Source organism: Erpetoichthys calabaricus, chromosome 10 (assembly GCF_900747795.2).
Source record: "Erpetoichthys calabaricus chromosome 10, fErpCal1.3, whole genome shotgun sequence".
Taxonomy (NCBI): Eukaryota; Metazoa; Chordata; class Cladistia; order Polypteriformes; family Polypteridae; genus Erpetoichthys; species Erpetoichthys calabaricus.
In genome coordinates this window covers 162022733-162038363 of record NC_041403.2, presented here as the reverse complement: position 1 = coordinate 162038363, position 15631 = coordinate 162022733, and the positions used below count along the sequence as shown (strand labels likewise).

The following is a 15631-nucleotide window of genomic DNA, read 5'->3' as shown; positions in this document are numbered from 1 at the left end:
TCAGTAAGTCTTATGTGTGTGTTTATGTATGTGTGTATATATATGTAGATGTGTATATGTAGATATGTATATATATGTATATGTATATAAATGTTTATGTGTGTGTGTATATTATATATATAATATATATATATATATATATATATATATATATATATATATATATATAAAAGACAGCAACAGTTATAACAATGACAACACAATTACATTGACAATCATGTTATGTTATTTTTAAAATGTTTCCTTTTTTTTTCATAACCTCTTTAACACACTACTTCTCCGCTGCGAAGCGCGGGTATTTTGCTAGTTACTAATAAAGTGTTGGTGGGCATTGGTTCGATGGAACAGCCATGACTAAAAACAAATAACAAAAATATTTGAAATAAATGTATAATTCAATGAGAGCGGTACAGATCTGATAAGTGGAGGGATAGTTGTAAAGTACTAGATAGATCATGGATTAAAAGTTAGATAGATTGAGTGATCCTTTCAAAATAAAAATATATTTTATGACTGGAAAAGTGTACCCATGTTTTGCCGTAAGGCTTATGTACCCCTAACCTTCAATTTCTATATAATCAGAAAATTTCTGTATTACATGTTTCAGTGTATTATTTCATTCGTCTGCATTTATTAAGCTTCTAAATATCCTCTTGGGACAAATAAACTATTTATCAATCTATGTATCTATCTATTATGTAGTATATTTCACATCTGTCTACCTATTTATCTATCATGCTTTTCACATCGATCTTTTTCAGAAACCTGTTATGCAGCAGTGTCTAAATAAAATGCTTTACATTCAGAATTATAAGAATGTACGTATTTGAAATATCCCAGGAAGAGTATAAACATCAGGTATGTAAACTAATTTATATTAGACTACCGTTTAAGATTAAGCAGAGTTGTCTCAGGTATACAGCATTTAAAAGTGCCATATGGAGATGCCGGGGATTGAACCCGGGGCCTCATACATGCAAAGCATGCGCTCTACCACTGAGCTACATCCCCACAATATACACGTGATTTCTCCGGTCACAATGAGAACATCATGACCTCCAGTATTAAAAGTAATGCGAGATCCCTGTCTTATTTCTTTATTTTTTTCCCCGGGGGAAAGGGATTTTGGTTATTTGGCCCGACTGTTTCCTTAAGTATTTTGAACTCAGTAGCCCGAATAACTCCTGTCGGTAGAGCATCAGACTTCCCTATCACGTCCCCATTTGAGCTGAAATGCAAATTTTAGAAGGAAAAATTGAACCATTGTTTGAAGTCAGGACATTTATAATGTAATATTGAAAACGGGTATCACCCAAACGTCTTCTGAGTATTCAAGGAACCGAAAGCAATACTTTACGTGAAAATAAACGAGTTATTTATTGAATGTTTACGTCCTTTTGCTGCAACCACGCATGCAATCTAGTAATGACAAACAAGGAATTAAAAATACATTAAACACATAGACGTTCTGGATTTAAAATGAAAGAATACGAACGAGTGTTAGGTGCGGATCAGTGTAAGGGGTCCAAGTCTTTCTTGTTTTAATCGGTAATCGTGTTTTCTGCATTTAAGTTTAACTTGAGTTTAATATCGATATGATTCCCTGTATTTTTTTTTCAATGTATAATTCCTGTTGTTACATGTTGATTTTTAGTGAAACGCTTTAAGCATTAGAAAGGCGTTATATAACTAAGGAAACCTTTAATGGAGGTAAGTAAGCTTGGGGTGGTGGTGATCTTTTTAGATACTCTCTTCCTTGCCCAAATCCTGAACTTAACCCAACTGGGGGACAGGCCCTGCTGTTAAATAGTAAATATGGGCAGTCTAGTGGGATTTCAGTAAGTTTAGGTTGGGTGTTATTTAGTCTTTTTATGTTAAGGAGGGATTAACCCTCACCCCAACTCTGAATTTAGCCCTACAGGGATTAGGCCCTGATGTTAAGTAGTTGAGGAGGGAAGCCTGATGGTGGAAGGAAACAATTGGAGTAGGGTTGGATTGTATGTTTAGTTTTGGGTTTATGTGACTGACTTACCCTTGCCTTATTGTACTGTACAAGCGTTACAGTTTGTGGCTGTGTATTGGAACCTCCAACTCCTGCTACCTCCTCATGCTATGCTTTCTGCAGCTTTACTATCGCCGCTCACCTACTCTACCACACCCGCCTGTCCTACCGGTTCCGCTGTGCTGTGCTGCTTCTCCACTGCTATTCAGATAAGTATTGCCCAGTATCATGCTAAAATACTCTCATGACAAACTCCTTCTTATTAAACAGTTTGTCCAGAGCAAATGGTCTGACTGCAACATCCTAAAGGACGCCGGTATTTTGCAGCGCCCGAAATATATACATCGCGGGTCAGGTCGCCGCCACCGCCGGGCTGCGAATGAAAAGACCACCGGCAGCATTTGCTCAGGAATACGCCGTCCTTCTCATTACCCTGGAAATAGAATTGTCGGTGTGCCAAATTTGCATTATGTGGAAATAAACCCTGATTGCGGCTCTGTGCAGAAAGAAGCCTCATTATGTAATGTTGCACTGTTTACCTCGAGGTCTCTTAATGGCAAAGCATTGGTGCTGTCAGAACTCATCACTGACACCAAACTTGATATTCTGTGTTTAACGGAGACTTGGCAAAAACCGAATGAATTTGCGTCTCTCACAGAGGCGACTCCAATTGGTTTCACTTTCCACTCAGAGCCTCGCAGCTCAAGACAAGGCGGCGGGCTGGCAGTAATTATCAGAGAAGACTTAAACATTAAAAGAATCCCAATTGACTGCCCATTGTCTTTTGAGTGCCTGGCTCTTAAACTAATAACGGAATCAGGTCCTGTCTCACTCATTGTTCTCTATCGTCCCCCAAAATACAATGCATCCTTCTTATCCGATCTGATTGAACTTTTGACCCACCTAAGCTCTTACTCTCAGAGAATTATGCTTCTTGGTGATTTCAACATCCATATTGACATTACTACATCTAAACTGAGAAATGAATTCCTGTCCGTACTGGACTGTTTTGACTTGACACAACATGTTGATTTTCCAACCCATTCTGGCGGTCATATATTGGACCTGATCTGCACTTCTGGACTATCTGTTGCCAACATTTACAGCACTGATTTGGGACTCTCTGACCATAAAGTAGTATTTTTCACTGTCTCATTACCTATCCCACCTCTTACCTGTAAACGACAAATTTCTTACAGAAACCTTAAAAATATCTGTCCCTCTATCCTTTCTGGATCCATTTCTGATCTTTTACTGTCTGCACCTATTCCACCAACACTAGATAGTTTTGTTCACCACTATAACTCAGCCCTTCACTCAGCATTAGATAAAAACAGCTCCTTTAAAACATAAGGTTTCCTTTAAGCGCTCAGCTCCTTGGTATAACTCAGAATTGCGATCTATGAAAGCAGCTGGCCGACGCCTTGAGAGAATGTCACGTAAGATTGGCCTCACCGTGCACATCCAGGCTTTCTCTGACCACCAAAGAGCTTACAGAGAAGCACTAACTTCTGCCAAGAACACCCATTATGGCAGAATAATAGAAAGTGGCCATGATAACCCAAGGGTTTTGTTCTCTGTAGTTAATAAACTACTCGAACCCGCATCTGGTCCAACTACCTCTTCTACTGAAGTCTGTGAGGAATCCCTCCACTTTTTCCGTAACAAAATTAAAGATCTAAATAATTCAACTAACATAAATACATCATCTGTTTATATCTCTCCCTGTTTTCCCATTCCATCCAGCTCCTTCTCTAAGTTCTCACCAGTCACCTCTGCGTTTGTTAATAACCTGCTTTGTAAGATGAGGCCGACTACTTGTGTACTGCACCCCATCCCCACCACACTACTTAAATCCTGCCTTCATGCCATAATCCCGACTGTTACAACAATAATAAACTCATCCCTTGACACTGGCTCTGTGCCGCTCACTTTTAAAATTGCTTCTGTAACCCCAATGTTAAAAAAGTCTGGCCTTGATGCTGACAATCTTAACAATTTCCGGCCTATTTCCCACTTACCTTTCCTGTCAAAAGTTCTTGAGCGTGTTGTAGCTTCCCAACTCACCAATTACCTAACCTCTAATAATTTGATGGAACACTTTCAGTCTGGTTTCAGGGCGCGGCACAGCTGTGAAACTGCTCTGCTACGGGTAACCAATGATTTGCTTATGGCAGCAGACTCTGGACAAACTAGCATATTAATTCTGTTAGACCTCAGTGCAGCATTTGACACAGTCAGACATGACATCCTACTGTCCAGAATGGAGAACATGCTGGGTATCTCTGGCACTGCCCTCCAGTGGTTCAAGTCCTATCTGAGTGATAGGCAAGAGTTTGTTAGTCTTGGCAACAGCAGATCCAACTCAGCACCAGTCACACAAGGAGTCCCTCAGGGCTCTGTCCTTGGTCCTCTGCTTTTCTGTATTTATATGCTTCCCCTTGGCCATATTATCCGTAGTTATGGATTGGGTTATCATTTTTATGCAGATGATACCCAGCTCTACTTCAATGTTAAAAGTGGAACTTCATCAGAGCTTTCTCAGCTCACAACCTGCCTTAGTGAAATTAAAACCTGGATGGAGCAAAACTCTTTAAAATTAAATTGCAATAAAACTGAACTCCTGCAAATTGGGACTAAAATGCAACTTAATAAAATGAGCTCCTTCCCAGTCCATCTTGGCAGTGATCTCATCAGACCTGCCTCTACTGTAAAAAATCTTGGTGTCATTTTTGATTCCTCCCTCACTTATTCCACCCACATAAATCACATTAAGAAACTTTCTTACTTTCACCTCCGTAATATATCCCGTGTTCGCTCCTTCCTCTCCTTCTCTAATGCTGAGAAACTTGTCCATGCTTTTATCACATCCCGCATCGATTATTGCAATTCCCTACTGGCAGGTGCCCCTTCTAATCTTATATCACAGCTCCAGCTTATTCAAAACTCAGCTGCAAGAGTCCTTACTTGAACCAGCAGCAGCGAGCACATCACACCCATCCTGCTCCGTCTTCACTGGCTCCCTGTGTCCTACAGAATCGAATATAAAATCCTACTAATAACCTACAAAGCTTTAAATAACCTCGCGCCAAACTACATCAGTGACCTCCTCCATCACTATGTGCCTGCCCGCCTACTAAGGTCCTCTGATTCTGGTAATCTTGTTGTGCCCCTCACTAATCTACACTCCATGGGTGACAGGGCATTCAGCTGTATAGCGCCCAGACTCTGGAATGACCTACCAAAATTAATCAGGTCAGCTGACTCCATGAATTCCTTTAAAAAACAACTCAAAACTCATCTGTTCAGGAAGGCTTTTAGCTCTACTTGACTTTATTACCTTTCTCTCAGTTTACTTCTCTGTCAAGATGCTAATGTAACCTGTATGTGTGTGCTAGACCATCGATTATGTTGTCTGTTTTTTTCAGAATTTACTGTGTTAATCTTCTTTATTTATTTATCTGGTTTGTACAATGCTATATACTGTATATTCTGCCGTTCTTTATTATATTCTGTAAGTGCCTTGAGCATGGGAAAGGCGCTATATAAATAAAATGTATTATTATTATTATTATTATTATAAACTTAACCCCTAGGGGTAGGAGGCTGTGATGTTAAGCCAGTAATGTTGGGCAGCATCACTAGATAAGGGACAGGAGTGAGGAGGACAGTTTTGTTTCTGTTTAGTGTGAAGTGAGGGTTAGGAGGAAATAAATAAAACATTTCTTGGACAGTTTTGGTTATTTAAAATTAATGGGATTTGGTGGTCAGGGTTGTGATGAGGAAAACACCTAATGAAAAAAGTATAAGACGTGATCTGTTGTGAGCTTTAGTGTACTGTTCTTTGGAATATCTAATAAGTGGTGCACTATTGAATTGAAAAATTAATTTTTAAATTACTAATAAAGTGTTGGTGGGCATTGGTTCGATGGAAAAGCCATGACTAAAAACAAATAATAAAAATATTTGAAATAAATGTATAATTCAATGATAGCAGTACAGATCTGATAAGTGGAGGGATAGTTGTAAAGTATGAGATAGATCATGGATTAAAAGTTAGATAGATTGAGTGATCCTTTCAAAATAAAAATATTTTTTATGACTGGAAAAGTGTACCCATGTTTTGCCGTAAGGCTTATGTACCCCTAACCTTCAATCTCTATATAATCAGAAAAATTCTGTATTACATGTTTCAGTGTAGTATTTCATTTGTCTGTATTTATTAAGCTTCTAAATATCCTCTTGGGACAAATAAACTATTTATCAATCTATGTATCTATCTATTCTGCGGTGGGTTGGCACCCTGCCCGGGATTGGTTCCGTGCCTTGTGCCCTGTGTTGGCTGGGATTGGCTCCAGCAGACCCCCGTGACCCTGTGTTCGGATTCAGCGGGTTGGATAATGGATGGATGGATGGATGGATGTATCTATCTATTATGTAGTACATTTCACGTCTATCTACCTATTTATCTATCATGCTTTTCACATCGATCTTTTTCAGAAACCTGTTATGCAGCAGTGTCTAAATAAAATGCTTTACATTCAGAATTATAAGAATGTACGTATTTGAAATATCCCAGGAAGAGTATAAACATGAGGTATGTAAACTAATTTATATTAGACTACCGTTTAAGATTAAGCAGAGTTGTCTGAGGTATACAGCATTTAAAAGTGCCGTATGGAGATGCCGGGGATTGAACCCGAGGCCTCATACATGCGAAGCATGCGCTCTACCACTGAGCTACATCCCCACCATATACCCATGATCTCTGCGGTCACAATGAGAACATACTGACCTCCAGTATTAAAAGTAATGCGAGTTCCCTGTCTTATTTCTTTATTTTTTTCCCCGGGAGAAAGGGATTTTGGTTATTTGGCCCGATTGTTTCCTTAAGTATTTTGAACTCAGTAGCCCGAATAACTCCTGTCGGTAGAGCGTCAGACTTCCCTATCAAGTCCCCATTTGAGCTGAAATGCAAATTTTAGAAGGAAAAATTGAACCATTGTTTGAGCTCAGGCCATTTATAACATAAAATTCAAAACGGTATCACCCAAACGTCTTCTGGGTATTCAAGGAACCGAAAGCAATACTTTACGCGAAAATAAACGAGTTATTTATTAAAGGTTTACGTCCTTTTGCTGCAGCCACGCATGTAATCTAGTAATGACAAACAGGGAATTAAAAATACATTAAACACATAGACGTTCTGGATTTAAAATGAAAGAATACGAACGAGTGTTAGGTGCGGATCAGTGTAAGGGGTCCAAGTCTTTCTTGTTTTAATCGATAATCGTGTTTTCTGCATTTATGTTTAATTTGGGTTTAATATCGATATCCCATCCATCCATTTTCCAACCCGCTGAATCCGAACACAGGGTCACGGGGGTCTGCTGGAGCCAGTCCCAGCCAACACAGGGCAGGAAACAATCCTGGGCAGGGTGCCAACCCACTGCAGGACACACACAAACACACCCACACACCAAGCACACACTAGGGCCAATTCAGAATCGCCAATCCACCTAACCTGCAGGTCTTTGGAAGAAAACCGGAGCGCCCGGAGGAAACCCACGCAGACACGGGGGAGAACATGCAAACTCCACGCAGGGAGGACCCGGGAATCGAACCCAGGTCCCCAGATCTCCCAACTGCGAGGCACCAGCGCTACCCACTGCGCCACCGTGCCGCCTAATATCGATATGATTCCCTGTATTTTTTTTTCAATGTATAACTCCTGTTGTTACATGTTGATTTTTAGTGAAACGCTTTAAGCATTAGAAAGGCGTTATATAACTAAGGAAACCTTTAATGGAGGTAAGTAAGCTTGGGGTGGTGGTGATCTTTTTAGATACTCTCTTCCTTGCCCAAATCCTGAACTTAACCCAACTGGGGGACAGGCCCTGATGTTAAATAGTAAATATGGGCAGTCTAGTGGGATTTCAGTAAGTTTAGGTTGGGTGTTATTTAGTCTTTTTATGTTAAGGAAGGATTAACCCTCACCCCAACTCTGAATTTAGCCCTACAGGGATTAGGCCCTGATGTTAAGTAGTTGAGGAGGGCAGCCTGATGGTGGAAGGAAACAATTGGAGTTGGGTTGGATTGTATGTTTAGTTTTGGGTTTATGTGACTGACTTACCCTTGCCTTATTCTAAACTTAGCCCCTAGGGTTAGGAGGCCCTGATGTTAAGCGAGTAATGTTGGGCAGCATCAGTAGATAAGGGACAGGAGTGAGGAGGACAGTTTTGTTTCTGTTTAGTGTGAAGTGAGGGTTAGGAGGAAATAAATAAAACATTTCTTGGACAGTTTTGGTTGTTTAAAATTAATAGCATTTGGTGGTCAGAGTTGTGATGAGGAAAACACCTAATCAAAAAAGTATAAGACGTGATCTGTTGTGAGCTTTAGTGTACTGTTCTTGGGAATTTCTATCAAGTACTGCACTATTGAATTGAAAAATTAATTTTTAAATTACTAATAAAGTGTTGGTGGACATTGGTTCGATGGAACAGCCATGACTAAAAACAAATAATAAAAATATTTGAAATAAATGTATAATTCAATGATAGCGGTACAGATCTGATAAGTGGAGGGATAGTTGTAAAGTACTAGATAGATCATGGATTAAAAGTTAGATAGATTGAGTGATCCTTTCAAAATAAAAATATTTTTTATGACTGGAAAAGTGTACCTATGTTTTGCCGTAAGGCTTATGTACCCCTAACCTTCAATCTCTATATAATCAGAAAAATTCTGCATTACATATTTCAGTGTAGTATTTCATTTGTCTGTATTTATTAAGCTTCTAAATATCCTCTTGGGACAAATAAACTATTTATCAATCTATGTATCTATCTATTATGTAGTATATTTCACATCTGTCTACCTATTTATCTATCATGCTTTTCACATCGATCCTTTCAGAAACCTGTTATGCAGCAGTGTCTAAATAAAATGCTTTACATTCAGAATTATAAGAATGTACGTATTTGAAATATCCCAGGAAGAGTATAAACATCAGGTATGTAAACTAATTTATATTAGACTGCCGTTTAAGATTAAGCAGAGTTGTCTCAGGTATACAGCATTTAAAAGTGCCGTATGGAGATGCCGGGGATCGAACCCGGGGCCTCATACATGCAAAGCATGCGCTCTACCACTGAGCTACATCCCCACAATATACACATGATCTCTCCGGTCACAATGAGAACATCATGACCTCCAGTATTAAAAGTAATGCGAGATCCCTGTCTTATTTCTTTATTTTTTTCCCCGGGGGAAAGGGATTTTGGTTATTTAGCCCGATTGTTTCCTTAAGTATTTCGAACTCAGTAGCCCGAATAAGTCCTGTCGGTAGAGCGTCAGACTTCCCTATCACGTCCCCATTTGAGCTGAAATGCAAATTTTAGAAGGAAAAATTGAACCATTGTTTGAAGTCAGGACATTTATAATGTAATATTGAAAACGGGTATCACCCAAACGTCTTCTGAGTTTTCAAGGAACCGAAAGCAATACTTTACGTGAAAATAAACGAGTTATTTATTGAATGTTTACGTCCTTTTGCTGCAACCACGCATGCAATCTAGTAATGACAAACAAGGAATTAAAAATACATTAAACACATAGACGTTCTGGATTTAAAATGAAAGAATACGAACGAGTGTTAGGTGCGGATCAGTGTAAGGGGTCCAAGTCTTTCTTGTTTTAATCGGTAATCGTTTTTTTCTGCATTTATGTTTAACTTGAGTTTAATATCGATATGATTCCCTGCATTTTTTTTTCAATGTATAACTCCTGTTGTTACATGTTGATTTTTAGTGAAACGCTTTAAGCATTAGAAAGGCGTTATATAACTAAGGAAACTTTTAATGGAGGTAAGTAAGCTTGGGGTGGTGGTGATCTTTTTAGATACTCTCTTCCTTGTCCAAATCCTGAACTTAACCCAACGGGGGGACAGGCCCTGATGTTAAATAGTAAATATGGGCAGTCTAGTGGGATTTCAGTAAGTTTAGGTTGGGTGTTATTTAGTCTTTTTATGTTAAGGAGGGATTAACCCTCACCCCAACTCTGAATTTAGCCCTACAGGGATTAGGCCCTGATGTTTAAGTAGTTCAGGAGGGCAGCCTGATGGTGGAAGGAAATAATTGGAGTTGGGTTGGATTGTATGTTTAGTTTTGGGTTTATGTGACTGACTTACCCTTGCCTTATTCTAAACTTAACCCCTAGGGGTAGGAGGCCCTGATGTTAAGCCAGTAATGTTGGGCAGCATCAGTAGATAAGGGACAGGAGTGAGGAGGACAGTTTTGTTTCTGTTTAGTGTGAAGTGAGGGTTAGAAGGAAATAAATAAAACATTTCATGGACAGTTTTGGTTGTTTAAAATTAATGGGATTTGGTGGTCAGGGTTGTGATGAGGAAAACACGTAATGAAAAAAGTATAAGACGTGATCTGTTGTGAGCTTTAGTGTACTGTTCTTTGGAATATCTATCAAATAGTGCACTATTGAATTGAAAAATTAATTTTTAAATTACTGATAAAGTGTTGGTGGGCATTGGTTCGATGGAACAGCCATGACTAAAAACAAATAATAAAAATATTTGAAATAAATGTATAATTCAATGATAGCAGTACAGATCTGATAAGTGGAGGGATAGTTGTAAAGTACTAGATAGATCATGGATTAAAAGTTAGATAGATTGAGTGATCCTTTCAAAATAAAAATATTTTTTACGACTATAAAAGTGTACCCATGTTTTGCCGTAAGGCTTATGTACCCCTAACCTTCAATCTCTATATAATCAGAAAAATTCTGTATTACATGTTTCAGTGTATTATTTCATTCGTCTGTATTTATTAAGCTTCTAAATATCCTCTTGGGACAAATAAACTATTTATCAATCTATGTATCTATCTATTATGTAGTATATTTCACATCTGTCTAACTATTTATCTATCATGCTTTTCACATCGATCTTTTCAGAAACCTGTTATGCAGCAGTGTCTAAATAAAATGCTTTACATTCAGAATTATAAGAATGTACGTATTTGAAATATCCCAGGAAGAGTATAAACATCAGGTATGTAAACTAATTTATATTAGACTGCCGTTTAAGATTAAGCAGAGTTGTCTCAGGTATACAGCATTTAAAAGTGCCGTATGGAGATGCCGGGGATCGAACCCGGGGCCTCATACATGCAAAGCATGCGCTCTACCACTGAGCTACATCCCCACAATATACATGTGATCTCTCCCGGTCACAATGAGAACATAATGACCTCCAGTATTAAAAGTAATGCGAGATCCCTGTCTTATTTCTTTATTTTTTTCCCTGGGGGAAAGGGATTTTGGTTATTTAGCCCGATTGTTTCCTTAAGTATTTCGAACTCAGTAGCACGAATAACTCCTGTCGGTAGAGCGTCAGACTTCCCTATCACGTCCCCATTTGAGCTGAAATGCAAATTTTAGAAAGAAAAATTGAACCATTGTTTGAAGTCAGGACATTTATAATGTAATATTGAAAACGGGTATCACCCAAACGTCTTCTGAGTATTCAAGGAACCGAAAGCAATACTTTACGTGAAAATAAACGAGTTATTTATTGAATGTTTACGTCCTTTTGCTGCAACCACGCATGCAATCTAGTAATGACAAACAAGGAATTAAAAATACATTAAACACATAGACGTTCTGGATTTAAAATGAAAGAATACGAACGAGTGTTAGGTGCGGATCAGTGTAAGGGGTCCAAGTCTTTCTTGTTTTAATCGGTAATCGTGTTTTCTGCATTTATGTTTAACTTGAGTTTAATATCGATATGATTCCCTGCATCTTTTTTTCAATGTATAACTCCTGTTGTTACATGTTGATATTTAGTGAAACGCTTTAAGCATTAGAAAGGCGTTATATAACTAAGGAAACTTTTAATGGAGGTAAGTAAGCTTGGGGTGGTGGTGATCTTTTTAGATACTCTCTTCCTTGTCCAAATCCTGAACTTAACCCAACTGGGGGACAGGCCCTGATGTTAAATAGTAAATATGGGCAGTCTAGTGGGATTTCAGTAAGTTTAGGTTGGGTGTTATTTAGTCTTTTTTATGTTAAGGAGGGATTAACCCTCACCCCAACTCTGAATTTAGCCCTACAGGGATTAGGCCCTGATGTTAAGTAGTTGAGGAGGGCAGCCTGATGGTGGAAGGAAACAATTGGAGTTGGGTTGGATTGTATGTTTAGTTTTGGGTTTATGTGACTGACTTACCCTTGCCTTATTCTAAACTTAACCCCCTAGGGGTAGGAGGCCTGATGTTAAGCCAGTAATGTTGGGCAGCATCAGTAGATAAGGGACAGGAGTGAGGAGGACAGTTTTGTTTCTGTTTAGTGTGAAGTGAGGGTTAGGAGGAAATAAATAAAACATTTCATGGACAGTTTTGGTTTGTTTAAAATTAATGGGATTTGGTGGTCAGGGTTGTGATGAGGAAAAACACTTAATGAAAAAAGTTTAAGACGTGACCTGTTGTGAGCTTTAGTGTACTGTTCTTTGGAATATCTATCAAATAGTGCACTATTGAATTGAAAAATTAATTTTTAAATTACTGATAAAGTGTTGGTGGGCATTGGTTCGATGGAACAACCATGACTAAAAACAAATAATAAAAATATTTGAAATAAATGTATAATTCAATGATAGCAGTACAGATCTGATAAGTGGAGGGATACTTGTAAAGTACTAGATAGATCATGGATTAAAAGTTAGATAGATTGAGTGAACCTTTCAAAATAAAAATATTTTTTACGACTGTAAAAGTGTACCCATGTTTTGCCCGTAAGGCTTATGTACCCCTAACCTTCAATCTCTATATAATCAGAAAAATTCTGTATTACATGTTTCAGTGTATTATTTCATTCTTCTGTATTTATTAAGCTTCTAAATATCCTCTTGGGACAAATAAACTATTTATCAATCTATGTATCTATCTATTATGTAGTATATTTCACATCTGTCTACCTATTTATCTATCATGCTTTTCACATCGATCTTTTTCAGAAACCTGTTATGCAGCAGTGTCTAAATAAAATGCTTTACATTCAGAATTATAAGAATGTACGTATTTGAAATATCCCAGGAAGAGTATAAACATGAGGTATGTAAACTAATTTATATTAGACTACCGTTTAAGATTAAGCAGAGTTGTCTGAGGTATACAGCATTTAAAAGTGCCGTATGGAGATGCCGGGGATTGAACCCGAGGCCTCATACATGCGAAGCATGCGCTCTACACTGAGCTACATCCCCACAATATACACATGATCTCTGCGGTCACAATGAGAACATACTGACCTCCAGTATTAAAAGTAATGCGAGTTCCCTGTCTTATTTCTTTATTTTTTTCCCCGGGAGAAAGGGATTTTGGTTATTTGGCCCGATTGTTTCCTTAAGTATTTTGAACTCAGTAGCCCGAATAACTCCTGTCAGTAGAGCGTCAGACTTCCCTATCAAGTCCCCATTTGAGCTGAAATGCTAATTTTTGAAGGAGAAATTGAACCATAGTTTGAGCTCAGGCCATTTATAACGTAAAATTGAAAACGGGTATCACCCAAACGTCTTCTGAGTATTCAAGGAACCGAAAGCAATACGTTACGTGAAAATAAACAAGTTATTTATTAAAGGTTTACGTCCTTTTTGCTGCAGCCACGCATGTAATCTAGTAATGACAAACATCCATCCATCCATTTTCCAACCCGCTGAATCCGAACACAGGGTCACGGGGGTCTGCTGGAGCCAATCCCAGCCAACACAGGGCACAAGGCAGGAAACCAATCCTGGGCAGGGTGCCAACCAAATCCGCCAGGACACCACACAAACACACCCACACACCAAGCACACACTAGGGCCAATTTAGAATCGCCAATCCACCTAACCTGCATGTCTTTGGACTGCGGAGGAAACCGGAGAGCCCGGAGGAAACCCACGCAAACACGGGGAGAACATGCAAACTCCACGCAGGGAGGACCCGGGAAGCGAACCCGGGTCCCCAGGTCACCCCAACTGCGAGGCAGCAGCGCTACTAATGACAAAACAAGGAATTAAAAATACATTAAACACATAGACGTTCTGGGATTTAAAATGAAAGAATACGGAACGAGTGTTAGGTGTGGATCAGTGTAAGGGGTCCAAGTCTTTCTTGTTTTAATCGGTAATCGTGTTTTCTTACATTTATGTTTAACTTGAGTTTAATATCGATATGATTCCCTGTATTTTTTTTTCATGTATAATTCCTGTTGTTACATGTTGATTTTTAGTGAAACGCTTTAAGCTTTAGAAAGGCGTTATATAACTAAGGAACCTTTAAAGGAGGTAAGTAAGACTTGGGGTGGTGGTGATCTTTTTAGATACTCTCTTCCTTGCCCAAATCCTGAACTTAACCCAACTGGGGGACAGGCCCTGATGTTAAAAAGTAAATATGGGCAGTCTAGTGGGATTTCAGTAAGTTTAGGTTGGGGTGTTATTTAGTCTTTTTATGTTAAGGAGCGATTAACCCTCACCCCAACTCTGAATTTAGCCCTACAGGGATTAGGCCCTGATGTTAAGTAGTTGAGGAGGGAAGCCTGATGGTGGAAGGAAACAATTGGAGTTGGGTTGGATTGTATGTTTAGTTTTGGGTTTATGTGACTGACTTACCCTTGCCTTATTCTAAACTTAGCCCCTAGGTTAGGAGGCCCTGAGTGTTAAGCGAGTAATGTTGGGCAGCATCAGTAGATAAGGGACAGGAGTGAGGAGGACAGTTTTGTTTCTGTTTAGTGTGAAGTGAGGGTTAGGACGGAAATAAATAAAAACATTTCTTGGACAGTTTTGGTTGTTTAAAATTAATAGGATTTGGTGGTCAGAGTTGTGATGAAGAAAACACCTAATCAAAAAAGTATAAGACGTGATCTGTTGTGAGCTTTAGTGTACTGTTCTTGGAATTTCTATCAAGTACTGCACTATTGAATTGAAAAATTAATTTTTAAATTACTAATAAAGTGTTTGGTGGGCATTGGTTCGATGGAACAGCCATGACTAAAAACAAATAATAAAAATATTTGAAATAAATGTATAATTCAATGATAGCGGTACAGATCTGATAAGTGGAGGGATATTTGTAAAGTACTAGATAGATCATGGATTAAAAGTTAGATAGATTTGAGTGATCCTTTCAAAATAAAAATATTTTTTATGACTGGAAAAGTGTACCCCTGTTTTGCCGTAAGGCTTATGTACCCCTAACCTTCAATCTCTATATAATCAGAAAAATTCTGCATTACATATTTCAGTGTAGTATTTTCATTTGTCTGTATTTATTAAGCTTCCAAATATCCTCTTGGGACAAATAAACTATTTATCAATCTATGTATCTATCTATTATGTAGTACATTTCACGTCTATCTACCTATTTATCTATCATGCTTTTCACATCGATCTTTTTCAGAAACCTGTTATGCAGCAGTGTCTAAATAAAATGCTTTACATTCAGAATTATAAGAATGTACGTATTTGAAATATCCCAGGAAGAGTATAAACATCAGGTATGTAAACTAATTTATATTAGACTACCGTTTAAGATTAAGCAGAGTTGTATCAGGTATACAGCATTTAAAAGTGCCGTA

General features: G+C 38.4%; 4 non-coding genes across 4 annotated transcripts; all 4 read right to left on the bottom strand.

The window, feature by feature from the left end:
* Window positions 1–939: 939 nt before the first annotated feature.
* On the bottom strand, window positions 940–1011 carry trnaa-ugc (transfer RNA alanine (anticodon UGC)). Its single transcript has one exon. It is a non-coding gene; the product is annotated as a tRNA-Ala (tRNA).
* Window positions 1012–6680: 5669 nt separating this feature from the next.
* On the bottom strand, window positions 6681–6752 carry trnaa-cgc (transfer RNA alanine (anticodon CGC)). The gene has a single exon. It is a non-coding gene; the product is annotated as a tRNA-Ala (tRNA).
* A 2343-nt stretch (window positions 6753–9095) lies between these two features.
* On the bottom strand, window positions 9096–9167 carry trnaa-ugc (transfer RNA alanine (anticodon UGC)). Its single transcript has one exon. It is a non-coding gene; the product is annotated as a tRNA-Ala (tRNA).
* A 1983-nt stretch (window positions 9168–11150) lies between these two features.
* Window positions 11151–11222, bottom strand: trnaa-ugc (transfer RNA alanine (anticodon UGC)). Its single transcript has one exon. It is a non-coding gene; the product is annotated as a tRNA-Ala (tRNA).
* Between the last annotated feature and the right edge of the window lie 4409 nt (window positions 11223–15631).